Source organism: Rhinolophus sinicus, chromosome 17 (genome assembly GCF_057876585.1).
Source record: "Rhinolophus sinicus isolate RSI-liver-muscle chromosome 17, RSI-T2T, whole genome shotgun sequence".
In the NCBI taxonomy this organism is placed as follows: domain Eukaryota; kingdom Metazoa; phylum Chordata; class Mammalia; order Chiroptera; family Rhinolophidae; genus Rhinolophus; species Rhinolophus sinicus.
In genome coordinates this window covers 46,317,602-46,331,862 of record NC_142517.1, presented here as the reverse complement: position 1 = coordinate 46,331,862, position 14,261 = coordinate 46,317,602, and the positions used below count along the sequence as shown (strand labels likewise).

Sequence of the window (14,261 nt, the reverse complement as noted above, 5' to 3'; positions counted from 1 at the left end):
TTGGTACTGGGGTCTGCTCCTGCCCAGAACTGGATAATAAAGGACAGCTTCTCTCCCCCACCCTCCCCTGTTGTGACTTAGAAAGCACCGAGAAAACTTTTGCAATAGGCAAATGTGGCACTTATTTATGTGTAACCCTTTGTAGTCTGAAGTGGCAGGAATGGGCCTTTAATTCAACTGCACTCCCACCCTCCACCCCCTACCCTAGTGTGATAAGCTCTTGCAATTGTTGACATTTATTTTATGAAATCAAAGTGCCGCTTGTTGCACGTTTCAGACAAAAGTTCATTTTCCTCCCCTTATGTAAACACTCTAAGTCAATATTAAAGGTTGAACAGCACCTTCTTTTTCATTTTGGTGGTGGGGGTTGGCGCGAAGGTGTTGACGGGGTTAAACTCCAAAGTTTTACTTTGGAAAAAGCCTTAATGTTTAAGTTAAACTCCCACTTGACTGAACAGATATAATTCAGAGAGAACAGAGAAAGCATTACAACAAGATTAACAATGACATTAATAATAATAACGCATGTTTACAATAAACACCCACACAAACATCTATAAACAGGCAGAGCAGTTTGGAAGTAAAGAAAACGAAATTAATGAATTTGTTCTTCTTATTAATGCGTTGTGTATATACACATATATATGGCTGCTGGGAAGACAGCTAAGGTAACGGTCATTAAGTATTGAATGGCTTGAGTGATGCTTGTTAGCGACTAAAAATTGACGATGCCTAAACTAAAATCGAACGTGTTTCTTTCTCAAAAAAAAAAAAAAAAAGACAACAACAACAAAAAACTGGAGCTCTTTAAAGGCCTGGAGGACTTACCCTCAAGGCATTATTCGGGGAAAAACTGGGACTGGCCGTTCGTCACAGGCAATTGTAAAGGGTTTCAAAGGGCCGATCAAACGATCGCCAGAGTAATCTACATTCAAGTCCGGATGGTGGTGTTACGGCACACACCTGCGGGGTGTTTGCTGTCCGTGCCCCTCGCCGAGCTACAAATCATCATTAAAGCAAGCTGCTTAAGCTTCTTCCCAGCTTCTAGACAAGTTACTTGGGACAGTTCACTTTGATATACCTGCAGCTCGCAATTGACAAGCAAGCTGTGTTGGGGCTCAAGCCGAAGCCCGCTCTCTAGTGCGCACCGCGAAGTTTGGTGGGTGTTGTGGTGGGAGCACGGGGGTGGCGACCAATTGTAAAAGTCTGTTTCACCAATTTTCCGAACAGAATCACCACAAACGTGTATAGGAAACCAGGTTAGAAGCAGCTAAAACCCGTCTCAAGTTTTCTGCTGAGGACTCTTCCAAAACTTCATGGTCTTTGCCACAACTTTCAAACGACTCAGATTACAGACACAATCTCACAACCTCAGTTTCTCGCCTTCCCTCTCTTACATGCACACACAAGGGCCAGCCCTCTCCCCGAGTGCAGGATTACATTTTTCTTGAACAGGACCAGGGTCTGGTTTGAAACTTTCACTTTTGATTCATTCGTTTGGGATTATACTCCCTTTCTAGCACGACCCTGCCCTCTCTGCCCTCACCTTGAGGGCAAAACAAACAAACAAAATCTGGAGTTGGGTAAAAAGCAGGGGACGTGAGGGTGCGAAAACTGGAGGCGGGGAAAGGGGAGGAATGAATGTCTGTTTCTGCCTACTGCCAGCCTGGGTTTCGGCAAGCCCTCGGCAATCCGTGGGCGCCCCATTTGGGGGCGGGGAAGCAAGAACCGGCTGCGGGTGATGCCAAGATCAACACTCGGAGCGAATGTATCAATAGACCAATTTTCTGCTCCCACCGCGAGCTTTTTCATTTCAATCCAGAGTGGAGGCGTCCGCGCGCTGCGCAAGACGCACCAGCACGCTGGCGTCCGGAAAAAGAGGGCGCTAGATGCGGGAGGCTCACATATGGAAATGAACTCATTAGGAAGGGGTGTGGTTATCGAGAAGCCCCCTCCTCCATCCCTTCCTTTTTCTCTTGCTACCACCGTCCCAGCGTGCTAAATATGAGATTACAAACAAACAAATAAAGCAGAGGCTGACTATGCAGCCCCAGATCAAACAGGCTCCAGATAATTCCTGTCACTCGGCGCCGCGGCCAGACCTGCGGCGCAGCGCGGGCCCCTGACGCCCGCCGGTGGCTTCAGCACCCCCTCCATGCCAGCCCCGGCGTCCGCGGCTCTGAAAGCCAGGGCCCACGGAGGCGTTTCGAAGGCCCAGCACGTGGCCCTGACGCCCCGTTTCGCATACGTTTTAAAACATCAGACGAACGATTCCACCGAGATGGTAACCTTTTGAGGGCTTCTGCTGATCTCGGAGGTCCTCTCCTAGAGGCTGCCTGGAGGGGAATGTGGCGGTGTTCTCTTTGGGAGAAAAAATCCCAAACTAGAATGTAGCGTCCTAGAGTGCCTGGCCAAGGGGCTTTTCCTGCGGCTCTGCACCCTGAGTGCGAGGGTGAGGTGGGGGGTTGAGAAGACCTGCTGAGGCCAGGCGTGAGCGCCGGGGTCGATTTGAGCATTAAAGACCCGGGTTCAGATATTAAAAACCATGAACCAGGTGACCAAAAGTAAGGGCCAGGAGGTTGGAAAACCTAGAATGCGTAATCTTGTGTCAAAATAAAACGTTTGGGTGGGAGATGGGTATAAGAAACAAAATTCGAAACCTGTCATATCCCGCTGTCCAGCAGCCCTGCCCCAGGTCCTCAAACCCTGCCTCTGTGGAAGGCCGGGGGGAGCAAAATTGTACCTTTATGGCTTTTCATCCTGCGTGGCCCGCCTCCCCAGACCTGCTCCCTGCCCGTCGCTCCCCCAGCTGCGGGCCCCTGGAGGAAGGCTGCCCAGTCCCCTCGTCTCCCGCTGCCCGCAGGCCACCGAGCCTCAAAGCGCGCATTGTCCAGAGGGGGCGGGGAGGCCAGGGGGCCCCTGGAGAAGAATAACACTGCGCCCAACTTCTCTTAGGGAAAGTTTCCCAGTGCACTCTTTGTGGTATAAAATACACTTTTCACGGGACGGGGAGAGGTTGAAAATCCACTGCCTTCTCTTAATTCCTCAACTCTTCCCCTTGTCACTCTTTAGGTTCTCAGAAAGTGGGGGAGTGAAAGAAATTAGAAGGCGACCGAAAATGTGAGCATAACTCTAGAACCGTCGATGTGACAGTTTTAAAATGCGGGTGGAAAGAGAGAGGGGGAATGTCTCCACTCAGGCCTGGGCCGAGGACAGCTGCACTGTCAGTACGAAGGGGGTGAGGGGCCCCGAGGGCGCGTGTGCAGGCGACGCATTTCGCACCTCCTGTTTGTCTTAGAAGTGAGGAGTGGGGGCAGCGAATTGTTTTGCCTCCCAACATACAGTAGAAGTTGAATCAAATGGAGAGGCGGGCACACGCAGAAACAAAACCTGCTGTAGATTCTGAGTCTCTCTCCTTGACCCGAATTCCAAATGGTGGGGATTCATTTGCGAAGGGCTCCTAAGTGTTAGGACGCCATAGATAGCGATCCTCCAGTGACCGCAAAAGCCGCGATAGGGAACCGTTAGAATGGAGGCTTTGGGGACAAATGTGATTAATTTTTCATCCGAGCAGCGGGAACTCATTCCCTCTAAGCGTTGCAGTCTGCGTTGGAGGGGTCTCTAGGTTTGTCTGCTCTTCCAGACATTTGCAAAATAATGGCTCATGTCCCTTGCAAAACTCTTCCTGAAACAAGTATATTCCAAGGCACTGCGTTGGTGACTCCGTTATAAAAAAAAAAAAAAAAATCAAAACAAAATAAGACTTTTAAAAAGCCCCAGGCCGAAGTTCTCGGTGTCCAACAAAGTGACCGAAGGGGCGCATTTGTGGTAGTAGCTCTTTGCGCGTTGCGTTAATTTGTTGTGTGGATTCAATGCCTTAATGCTAAACCGGCAATATAAAAGGCTGAAGAGCAAGCCAGATAAACGCTCTAATTGCTACTGGAAGATTTAGATGGTTGCAGGGATCTGAGGACCACCACCACCACCACCACCAAAAACCTCCAATAGAGTGTATGAGGGTGGGGGTAGAGTTTCTACGGAGAATAGTGCCCACATCTGCTGGAACTTCCATATCTAAGCTGTTCATTTACGGGAGCCAACTTATGAAATCTCCACAATTAGATCGTCATTGTTCTTCCCCCACAACACTGTCTAGAAAGAAAAGGTCTTCTCGGTCGGGGCCAATCCAACGAAGCGTTTGACGTTATTAAATAATAAAGCGATTGTGATTTACATTGTTGTTCAGAAAAAAAGGCCAATTATCCACTGTTATGTTGCCATAAAGATCATATTAACTCGAATTAGTAATCAAACAATATGCGAGCGTTTAAAAAAGTACAGCCGAACTGGGTGACAGCTACCGCGACGTCTTCACTTTCACCAGCGAACCCACCCGTGCCGGCAGCGGAGCGAGACAGGCAGTCGCCGCAGACCCGAAAGGAGGAATGAGGCGGCAAAGTGGTGATTAACGGTCTCCAGTGTTAATTATTCTCAATCAATACCACACAATGCAAACCTCCTCTGGTTCCCTGGAAATTTCCTGTTTTGGGATGCTCTGAGAATTCCACCTTTCTGGGAGGGGCTATAAGAAATCCGGAGGAGGCCAAGTCATTGCAAGTGTACCTGTGAGCAGAAGGGTAGAGGTGTAGGGGTGTGGACGCAGGCTGCGTGCGGTGTGCGCGCGCGGGAGGCTCGCTGCCTTTCCCAGAACCTGGCGTGCACTGCCAGGCGGGTGCCTGGGGCGGGCAAGGCCTGCAGCACCCTTACACCTCTCGTGAATCCTTCCGTTTTCTCGACTCAAATCACTCTCTCTCGCCCTCTGTTATTAGGTTTATAACTCATTGCCCACTTAAATTTGTGCAGCCAACCAAGGAAATCTAAATAGGTTTGAGTCGCCCCTTGGGTACAGAATGGAGGCTTTAATAAGAAAGATTAATTGTGGGTGTGTACCTGCCGAAAGACGCGGCAGCTATCAAGTAGCGGTGGGCAGTGGGTCGAGGGGAGGGAGATGCCTATGTCCTAGGCCCAGACTTTAGTAGGCGCCGTAGGCATACTTAAGGCAGGTCATCCGGGAGCCCGCAGTCACAAGCAAACGCTCCACAGATATAGTAAGACCCATCTCTTCCTGAGTTATTTGAGGTTTTACAGAACTTGGCCTTTATGTGCCCCTCACACCAAATCCTCTTGCCCTGCGCCCCGCCCCGCCAGACCCCCAACTCCTCGCCTCCACGGCGGAGGAGGCGAGTGGGAAGAATGCTGTAGCCGCTGCCCTGGGAGGTCTGCCTATTCATGCCCCGCCCACTGAACAATATTTAGGCAAATGATAAAAAAAGGTTTTGCTCCGAGGGCTAGAAAGTTGATATTTTTGTTTCCGCGATGAAAAATGTATACAGTTATGGTTTTAAATACGCAAACAAGGTGCAATTTTCCTCCGCGCGATGCTCCAGCAAGTGTCGGCAGAGGGAAATGTGCCAGTGGCAGGGCCGTGGGGATCTCGCCCTGCGCGGGGGCACGGCTGGGGGAACAGTCCTTGCCCGCACGGCCCTTTCCTCGCTCCTCCCTCTTTCTACTTAAATGTTCAGACCCCAGACTAAGAAGTGGAGAAGGGGATGGGGGCGGAGAAGAGTAGGAATCGGGTGGGGTTGGAGGGGGGAAAAGGGAATTGACTAGAATAGTAGCTCTGGTAGCATTCCCTCCTTGAATAGTTCCATTTAAAACTGAGACACCAAGGCAGGAGTTTAAACAAATGTAAAATGAAATCTTTGGAAGGTCCAGCCCTTGCAGAGGTGGGGCCGCCAAAGCGTGGTCGCATCTTTGTAGAGAGTTTTAAAACAATTGTTGCCTTTGCTGCCTTTCCTAACCCCCTTCTCTATCTCCCACCCCTCTCCCCAGTAAAACCAATTCAAAGGGGGACAGATGCCACTCCACAAGATTATTGTCCGTTCATTTACAGGATTAACCCTCTCACGCAGCATAATAAAATACTAGAGGTCCTTTTAAGTTTAAATAAATTCACGAAATTCGTACCTTCTCTCCTTTCCTGTTTGGTCTCTCTCGGGACATGAGACAATAGTGCCTTGGAACCTAAGTAACTTTTAACTGAGAGTTTTCAGATCATCCGGGGTCTGTTGTGGGCATTAGTATTGGGAGAGAGTGGAGAGACCAGCGTAACTTTAAATATCTATAGCTCTACATTTTGATTTGGAACTCACTATTAAAAATCTAGTTGTTTCTCCCAGGGCTCAGCAAATTTCAATGTTGGTCATAGGAGCCACAAAAAAATGTTCATTAAAGGAACCTAACCAAGGCTACTGTATGGCCACTTTGTGAACTCAGCACTATGGATGGGGGGGAGGTTGGTATGAAAGTGCGAGTTGATGTCACGCTGGCTGTCAGTGTGTGGTCTATTGTGGAGAATGGTGCTTTTTGACTGAACAGAGGGAGCCCTCCTCCCCCCTTCCCCAGCTCTACTGCACCTGCACTGGATGAGGGAGTCCCTGCCATTCAGCCCATCGCAGATTGTTCAAACAGAAGACATCTCTGACAGCACTCAATTCATTACATTTCTTCCTGCTTTTCAAACCAACACACACACACACAAAATGAGTATTGCCAGCCAGTGACAGCCAAAAAAAAAAAAAAAAAATCTTAAAATACTTTATATGCAGCTAATTTGGAAGCTCACACGACTAACCATGAAATATTTTGTATCCTTAACTTGTAAGGCGTCTTGAAAAAAGATTACCTGATTTTTCCTATTGAAAACATACCTCTATGGCTTACACAGGGATAGTTAAGTTTGTAGAGAGGCACTGCAGCATGGCTCAAGGAGAGTTTCAATGGGAATGAAAGCAGAAATGAGCAAAAGAGAAAAGCCCCTGATTTATCTTATCAGAAATACCGGCTTGAAATGCATTCATAATTTATGCCAGTGAAACAGCTTGCTAATAGAGGTGGGGTATCCGAGAGCTAGGGGCAGGCAGTGAGCAAAGCAAGAGAGGGTGTAAGGGAGGCATGGAGGCTGAAGTGTGATCTAAACATTTAAATCAATTTCCTAACAACGAAGTCTTCCACCCATATGCTTAGGTTTATTTTGCCATCTTAGTCTCCAAGACGTTTTTGCACCATTTCACAAAGCTGATGAGAGAGTGTTTAGAAAGCTGATGAGAGAGTGTTAGTCTAGTTTAACAGAAGTTGGGGTAAACAAACTCTCACAAGGGAACTTGGTTTTAAGAAATTTTTCTTGGAGGAAGGAGGAAGGGGAAACAAAGAAAAGGAAGAAGACTTTGAGTAGAAGACAAGACAGGTTTGCTTAGTATTTCAGGCTGATTAAACTGTAACATTATGCAATAACCTAGATTTGAGATGTTAAGTGTGATAGTCAAATCGACCTGGATGTGAGTTGGTAGTAAAGTTGATACTAAACTGACTGCATGTGAAATATTGGCTAATTCTCAGCAAATAATTAGTCCCTTAGATCTTAGACCAAAATGGAACATAAAGCCTAGTTCCCAGGACCCCTCCCATTGGAAGGGTATTCAATGAATTAATTTGTAAAGAAAATTTGGTAAGTGCATCTTCTAGAAGTGTCAAGGTTCTTTCAACCAACAAATAATTCTATCCCTTTACCGAGTCCACAGACCAAATGTCGTTCCTCTTATTTAAAATTTAAATCATGGTTGCAAGTAGTTCTCTCAACAATATTTTCTCAATTCTAAAAAGATTATAAAAAGCTATACAAATTATTAGGAGTGGAGGGGAAAAGAGAAAATGGATATGACAGAGCAATGGCAAGCCAGAAGCAACTCTCCTAATCGTGGCTCCACATCAGAACTAGAAAACTCTTGTAAATCCATTTCTTAATCCACTGCTGAAACTCATGCAGGGCCAAATAAAATCAAGCTATGGTGTACTTTGTAAAGGCTTTTGGTGTAATTGGTCCAGTCTCTCAAAACAAATCAAACAAAAACCAAAATTAACTCATTCAAACCTGGCAACAAACTCTAGATAGCAAATCAAGGAACTTTAACTATGACATATATATATATATATATATATATATATATATATATATATATATATATATATATATATGTGTGTGTGTGTGTGTGTGTGTATGGAGGAAGGGCCTGCCTATGAGCTCAGGTGCCATGGTGATGGGTGTTGTGTGGTGACTGTATAGTATACATGCTTAAGACTGGCTATTTGTTGTTTGGTTATGCTCTGGGGTGGGGGGGTGGGGGGGGGCAATGAGAGCCTCCGCAGCCTCACAAGCAGGGGATGGAGACTGGCTCCACTGGCCTCGCCCTGCAAGTGTTTGGATTGCCCTTTCTGAAACACTCAGACGAATCACTTTATCCCCGAGGCCCTGCAGACCCTGACGTCACGAGGTGGGGGTGGGGGCGCAGTCCCGCTTCTGGCCTGGCCGCCAGCGATAAGAACCCTCGGGAAGAATTCACTGCTCTTTTTAATACAGTAATTATTTTTTCTGCCTTCAACGGGTGGGGGCTGCTCCTGCCCGGAATGCCGGTATCCCTTCAGGAAGATACCCAGGGATGGCAAGTTTGCAGGGTAACTTCCTAGGCAAACCCTAGGCCAGGTAGAGCACTGGCAAAGTAAGAAGAGCAGTCTGAATAAAGCTAAGACCAGAAAGGAGAGAAAGGACCCGAATTTCTGCATTGATCTCTGGGGTCTAAAATAAAAATTTCTTGCCTTCCCTATCACCTAATTACTCTGCAAAGTAAGAAAAGTACTAGCTATAAGTGAATCCTAGTTTGTGTCTGTGGCTTTGCACTCATCTTCAGCGAGGTAAATATATATATTATACCTATTTTACCAATAGGAAAGTGAAGGGTCTGCATTCTCTCCCCCCCCCCCCCCACGTCCCTACCTGCTCTGGTCCTAGAGGGGCCCAATATTTCGGGGAGCCCAGACCGCTCCTGTGGCTTCCCACAGCCATGCCAATCCACAGCCTCTAGCATCAGGAAGGCCTAACAGCGAGATTACTAATGCTGAGCCTAGGCACAAAACAGGGACAAACAACCCCTTAAAGTAAAGGCCTGGGGTGAGAAGCAAGAGGAAGGCAGAACTTGGGTCGGACAACCTCTGCTTTGGAAAGTTTGGGGCCTAAAACCACCTCTGGGTCATGAGGTCCACGTGGCGAGGGCTAGGGCTGGGGTGCAGGAGGTAGAGGCCTCTGGAGGGGCGAAGGCCGCAACATCTCAGGTGACTTTCCAGACTTGCCCGACGCAGGACCCATCAGGGCTGAGAGAGGAAATCGGGCCGTTTTGGCAGGGTCCAGGCGTAGAGAACTTGAGCCCCATGAAGCAGCTTCCCAGGGAACCGCATGGGGGCCAGGACCAGGACCTCGGTGACGTCAGGTCCCCGCCGGGTGCTCGCGGGCCTCAGCTTCCATCAGTCGGCTGGCGCATCCGCTCTCGGCGCTGGGCTCGGCGCTCCTTAATGCGGGAGGGTGGGAGGCCGGCGCGCTCACAGCCTTGCGCTGCATCCAGCACCCAGCACCGCACCCAGCACCGAAGCCCAGAGAGGGAGTCATATGATGGTTCAGAGCGCCGAAATCCTAACTGACAGTGCACACTGCATTCTGTCCATGCAGGCAGACCAGAGTAATGAAACAAGTGACTCCTTGGAGCTTTTAAATCACCTGACACTTCTTTCCAAAGTAAGCATCTCAAGTCCCCAAGCCCCAAAGCACCAAACAGCTTTCAGTCTTGAAAGGAAAGGACATTCTATTTGCTTTTGAAGAGACACTGAGTACACCACTCTAGGAATAAAAAATAACACCATAACACCAAAAATATAAAATAAAAGCCTGCATAGAGAGAGCTCTTTGCCATGGGAAATCTTGGCCTTGTCTTAGTAACCCACCCTCCTAAAGAAAAGTCTGTTAGTCAAAATAAGTCAAGTTCATTATTTCCTAAAGGCCACAGAAAAACAAAAACTGAAAACAAGAATTGTAAAACTGGACAGCATCGTGAGAAGGGAGAGAGATTACAAGTCTCCCTGGGTGATGATATCAGAGGTCAGGTTTCCAGGAAAGTTTTAATAGAAAATAACTATGAAACACGCCAAACCAATTCTCTGGTTTGGGCTATTTATCTCTGGAAAGCTCCTTCCACTGCTGCTTACTTAGGACTCCAGAGGCTATGTCCCTTTGAACTTTATCCATATTTTCCACAGTAAAGGTCAAGAGTTTCTACCCCTTTCTTCTGTCTTTAAGGGATCCACCTTGTAGACAGGTCCCAAATGAAATCTACCCAGCAATCTTCTAACTTAAGTCAAAAAAAATAAAATAAAAAATAGCCATGCAAAGAAAGTAAGCAAGGAAAAAAAAAAAGCAAAGAAAAGAAATAAATCAACCGCCATCCCCAACCTCACTGCTGCTATCCTGAAAAGCAGCCTTTGCTCTAAAAGCAAGGAAAGACAGCATAATAAACAGTGAGATGCAAATTATTTTAAGGCAATAATGAGGTGGGGGAGAGTGTTGGAGAATGTTAACCAAAATCTTTACTAAAGCTTGTGGCAAAGGAAACTCTTTCCACAAAGCCAAATATGAAGGCCTGTTTTGTAAAATTCCCCAAGAGTAAGAAATGAAGGGGAATGGGGGTATAAAAAGCTTTTTAAATTATAATAAATAAATAAATAAATAAATAAATAAATAAATAAGCAGTGCCAACTAGCAGGTGACAAACCAGTCAAACTTCAATCTCAGAGCAGTTAGCTATAAACTGTTAGCAGTTGAAAAGTAAACCGTGTGCACACAAAGGCACTGTTTAATTTTCTCCTTGTAATGGTTCTAAATGAAGACCCCATCACTACACAGTTAAGCGGTATTTCTTGTCCCCCCGAGGCGCTGATCAGTTCTTTTTAATGTGAGAAAACTGGCAGCTCAAAATTCGTCAATGGAGCTCCCACAAAAGTTCTGAAAAGCTGAATGAATTGGGTTTGTAATTACTGCATCCTGTCCCCCCACCCCTTGCAGCTTATCTCTTATTCATTCATCTTATATTATTGTTAAGGAATCTTACTCTGAAAATCATTCCCTTACCATTTTACCTAGGGCAATGGAGGAACTCATGACAAGGCAGAAATGGAACACTCAGTCCCCCCCCCCCCCCACTACACCTGGTAGTGTTCAGACCAATAGGTAGGGAGGAGGGACTATCTTGTACCCCAATTTACTCTGAGACTACTAGAACTCAGAGTACTCAGCCTACGGAGCCTTTTATTTTAAAGCCCAAATTTTATTGGCAAACAGGAATAGGTACCTTTTCTACATTCAGACCCTGCCTGAGTCTCTAAAATCGTGTGACATCTCCGCTTAGAAAAGTCAAAGGTTTTAAATAAATCCCCTGCCCTCTCCCCAAATTGCAAGGCTCTAAAAGACCTTGCCAGACATACAGAAATTAAGATAACTTATATTCTTGTTTTTTTTTTCTTTTAAACCAAAAACAGTAAAGGAAATAGCAAAAGAGACTACACCCCCACCCCCCAGCCCAAGAAAGGGTTTTATGAAAAAGTCAGCTTTAGAACACCAGGGCTCTGTGTGCTGAATTTCAATCCCAGGCATTACTGATGGAGAAGATTCTCCTGAGATTTCCTACTGTAAGAATGTGTCGGTTCTAGAAATAAGTACAGCTATTACAACCAAATCTACTAGCAGACTAAATAATTAATTGAAGCGTTGCTCTTTGACCCTTGAGAAGTCCAGTAGGGACACGTTTATAGTAATAATACCTCCGAATGAGCCCTTGTCAAATATTCATTTAGTGGTTAATGTGAGCCATTTTCCCCTGGGACCGGCAGTAATACCAGCTTCCCAGCATTGGCAAGAAACCTTGCTAATCTACTACAGCTCAGCAAAATATTTTAACGCTCTTTATTTAAAGTATGGAGGGGGGGGTGCGGGGAGAGAAAAAAATTGCAGAGGGAACTATAATCTCATCCTGCTGCACATTTCCATTCAGTGTATAAGGTTAACAAAACATTAAATTCACCCCGTTGGACTGGAAATTGAATGGTTTTAGTGAGCAGAATAATATCCCAAGGAAGGAACTGAACTCAACAACTAACTTCAGCACCGGGAAACAATCATCTCCGGGCAAGTTTAAGGGTTTACCCCCTTCTTGGAAATCACATTATAATGAAAATATTACATGTTCAGTATTAATCTAGCCATGAAACTATACACATCTTGGGGAACCATTTAATCCAAGCAAATGAATGATGAAACGTACCATTTTTTTCTCAAATTCAGTTTATCAAAATAATTTATATTTGCAAATAAAAATATTTTGACTTTCATTTGTTTAAGAGATATGGAGGGATAGGAGGGGGAGTGGGAATTCTCTTGTCTAATGGAGACAGTGACAATCATACAAAACTAGTTTAACTTCCCCAACTATTTCTCTCCTCCCTTTTGCAAAATATTTGCACCTGAGCCTTTTGCCAAAAAGTTGTTTTTTAGTCGGACCCTGTGCGCTCTTTTTTTTAGGGGTGGTTAGTGCAGTGCAATTACTCTAAACCCCAATACGTATTTCTAACATATCTCTATTTTTCATATATATACACTCCATATAGTTGATTAGCTTAAATTCGGGGAATATCCTCCCCACCCCCCAGCAAGATCATTTGGATCTTTATTCAAAGTTTCTTTTATTCCTATGTGTGAGCAAGAACTGTCGAAAGTGCTCATTACCACGTGAATAATCCGTATATGCATTACAATGGCTGGCCAGGCCGGGGGAAATTCTTTTAGAGTCTCTGCATTAATTGGGGGGGGGGGGGGGGGCGGACGGACATGCCTTGCTTAGAACTGGGAGCCGGCGTAATAATTTTCCTTTTCCAGTACAATATTACCCTTAAAATGATTTTTAAAAAAGGAATGAATAAAAACCAATACACTTAAAATAAAGCAATCCACATGAAATCAAAATATAGAAAATGATGATATCCCCGGCTGAGCCCAGACTCACATTAGCAACACCACGAGAAAGAAATTCTTGGAAAACTAGAAGATGCAAACCAACGGGATGAACTAATTTACAACTTAGTGGCTGCAGCCGGTACTTTACTCAAGGCTGGAAGGCGCTGCCGGATTCCAACTTCTCCAAAAGTTGTAGAAGTTGACATAACAAGCCCTTCAAATTGCGGGAAGCAAACCCAAGCTCTTAAGAAAGCCTGACTCTTGGTTTCTGGTCCCCTTTGGTGGGGGAAGATGAGCGAGGTAAGTAGTAAATAAGGAAGAAAAATCCCAGAGTCGTTCTTATGGATTCTCCGGCTGCGACAAAGCGCGATTCGGTTGCGATGCAGAAACATCATTAACGCAAAGACCATGGCGATTCCCCAACTTTTCCGCTCCCACTGAGGACAACTATAGTCTTTCTTTACCTTTCCTAGGGCAAAAGAAAACAAACCCAATTTTGTTTCCCCACTCCTTCCCCTTCCCCTCCTTCTCTACTACTGTAGTAAAACATGGTTAACAGATCAAAAGCATAATCATCTCCAAATGTGATTAGACCAGACAAAGTAAAATATCTACCTCAGAGTTGATTGTTTTCTTCGTTAATATGGCTGTTGCCTGGCTTCTCTTTTGCTTGTTATCAGCTGCAGAGATTATCCGATTTGGGTCTACAGGCTTGGACCCGCGCTGCCAATTTAAGAAATGGAATTCGTGGAGGGAGAGAGAGGAAAAAAGAAAATAAATAATAATAATAGCCGTGATAAGTCGGGGAGTTTTGCAAGACGCTCTTCGCTTTCCCTCGCCCCTAAACAGGAAAATGTAGAGGAGAAAGTTTATGAAGTCAAGGAACAAAGAAAGCAAACCACTTGTTTCCTCTCAGACAATAGCAGGGCTGGAGTAATCCAAACACCCACCCAGCAGATGAGCACTTTGCATGTCTAGTTTGCAATTATCCCGATACAAGAAGCATCATTTTCCCCTATAACCAGGTTTCCAAAGCCATTGTGCTGCGAAGAAAACGAAAACAAAAAACCAGCCAACCTGGTTCTGATTTGGCTCAATACGCCATCTGCTAAACTACATGAAAAATTTCAGAATCGACTCCTTTCTGGCAACAAGTGGCATAAATCAGTTTAAGTCCCCATCATGCTTATTCATGCTGCTTAGAAAAGGAGGGGGTGGATTTACAATATATGTCTCTAGTTTCTACTTTAGAAATGACATAAGCATTTCAATTTTTCGAGTACTTATTCAATTAATCATCCAGCCATTTAATTGT

The 14,261-nt window shown here is 45.5% G+C and overlaps 1 long non-coding RNA gene across 21 annotated transcripts in view; it reads right to left on the bottom strand.

Annotated features, from left to right (window-relative positions):
* LOC109450257 (uncharacterized) overlaps positions 1–14,261 on the bottom strand; it is a 626,489-nt gene that overhangs the window by 41,441 nt on the left and 570,787 nt on the right. For all 21 annotated transcript variants that reach the window (XR_016019848.1, XR_016019845.1, XR_012494921.2 and 18 more), the window contains one exon: positions 13,562–13,669. This is a non-coding gene — a long non-coding RNA (uncharacterized LOC109450257). The remainder of the gene's footprint in view (positions 1–13,561; positions 13,670–14,261) is intronic.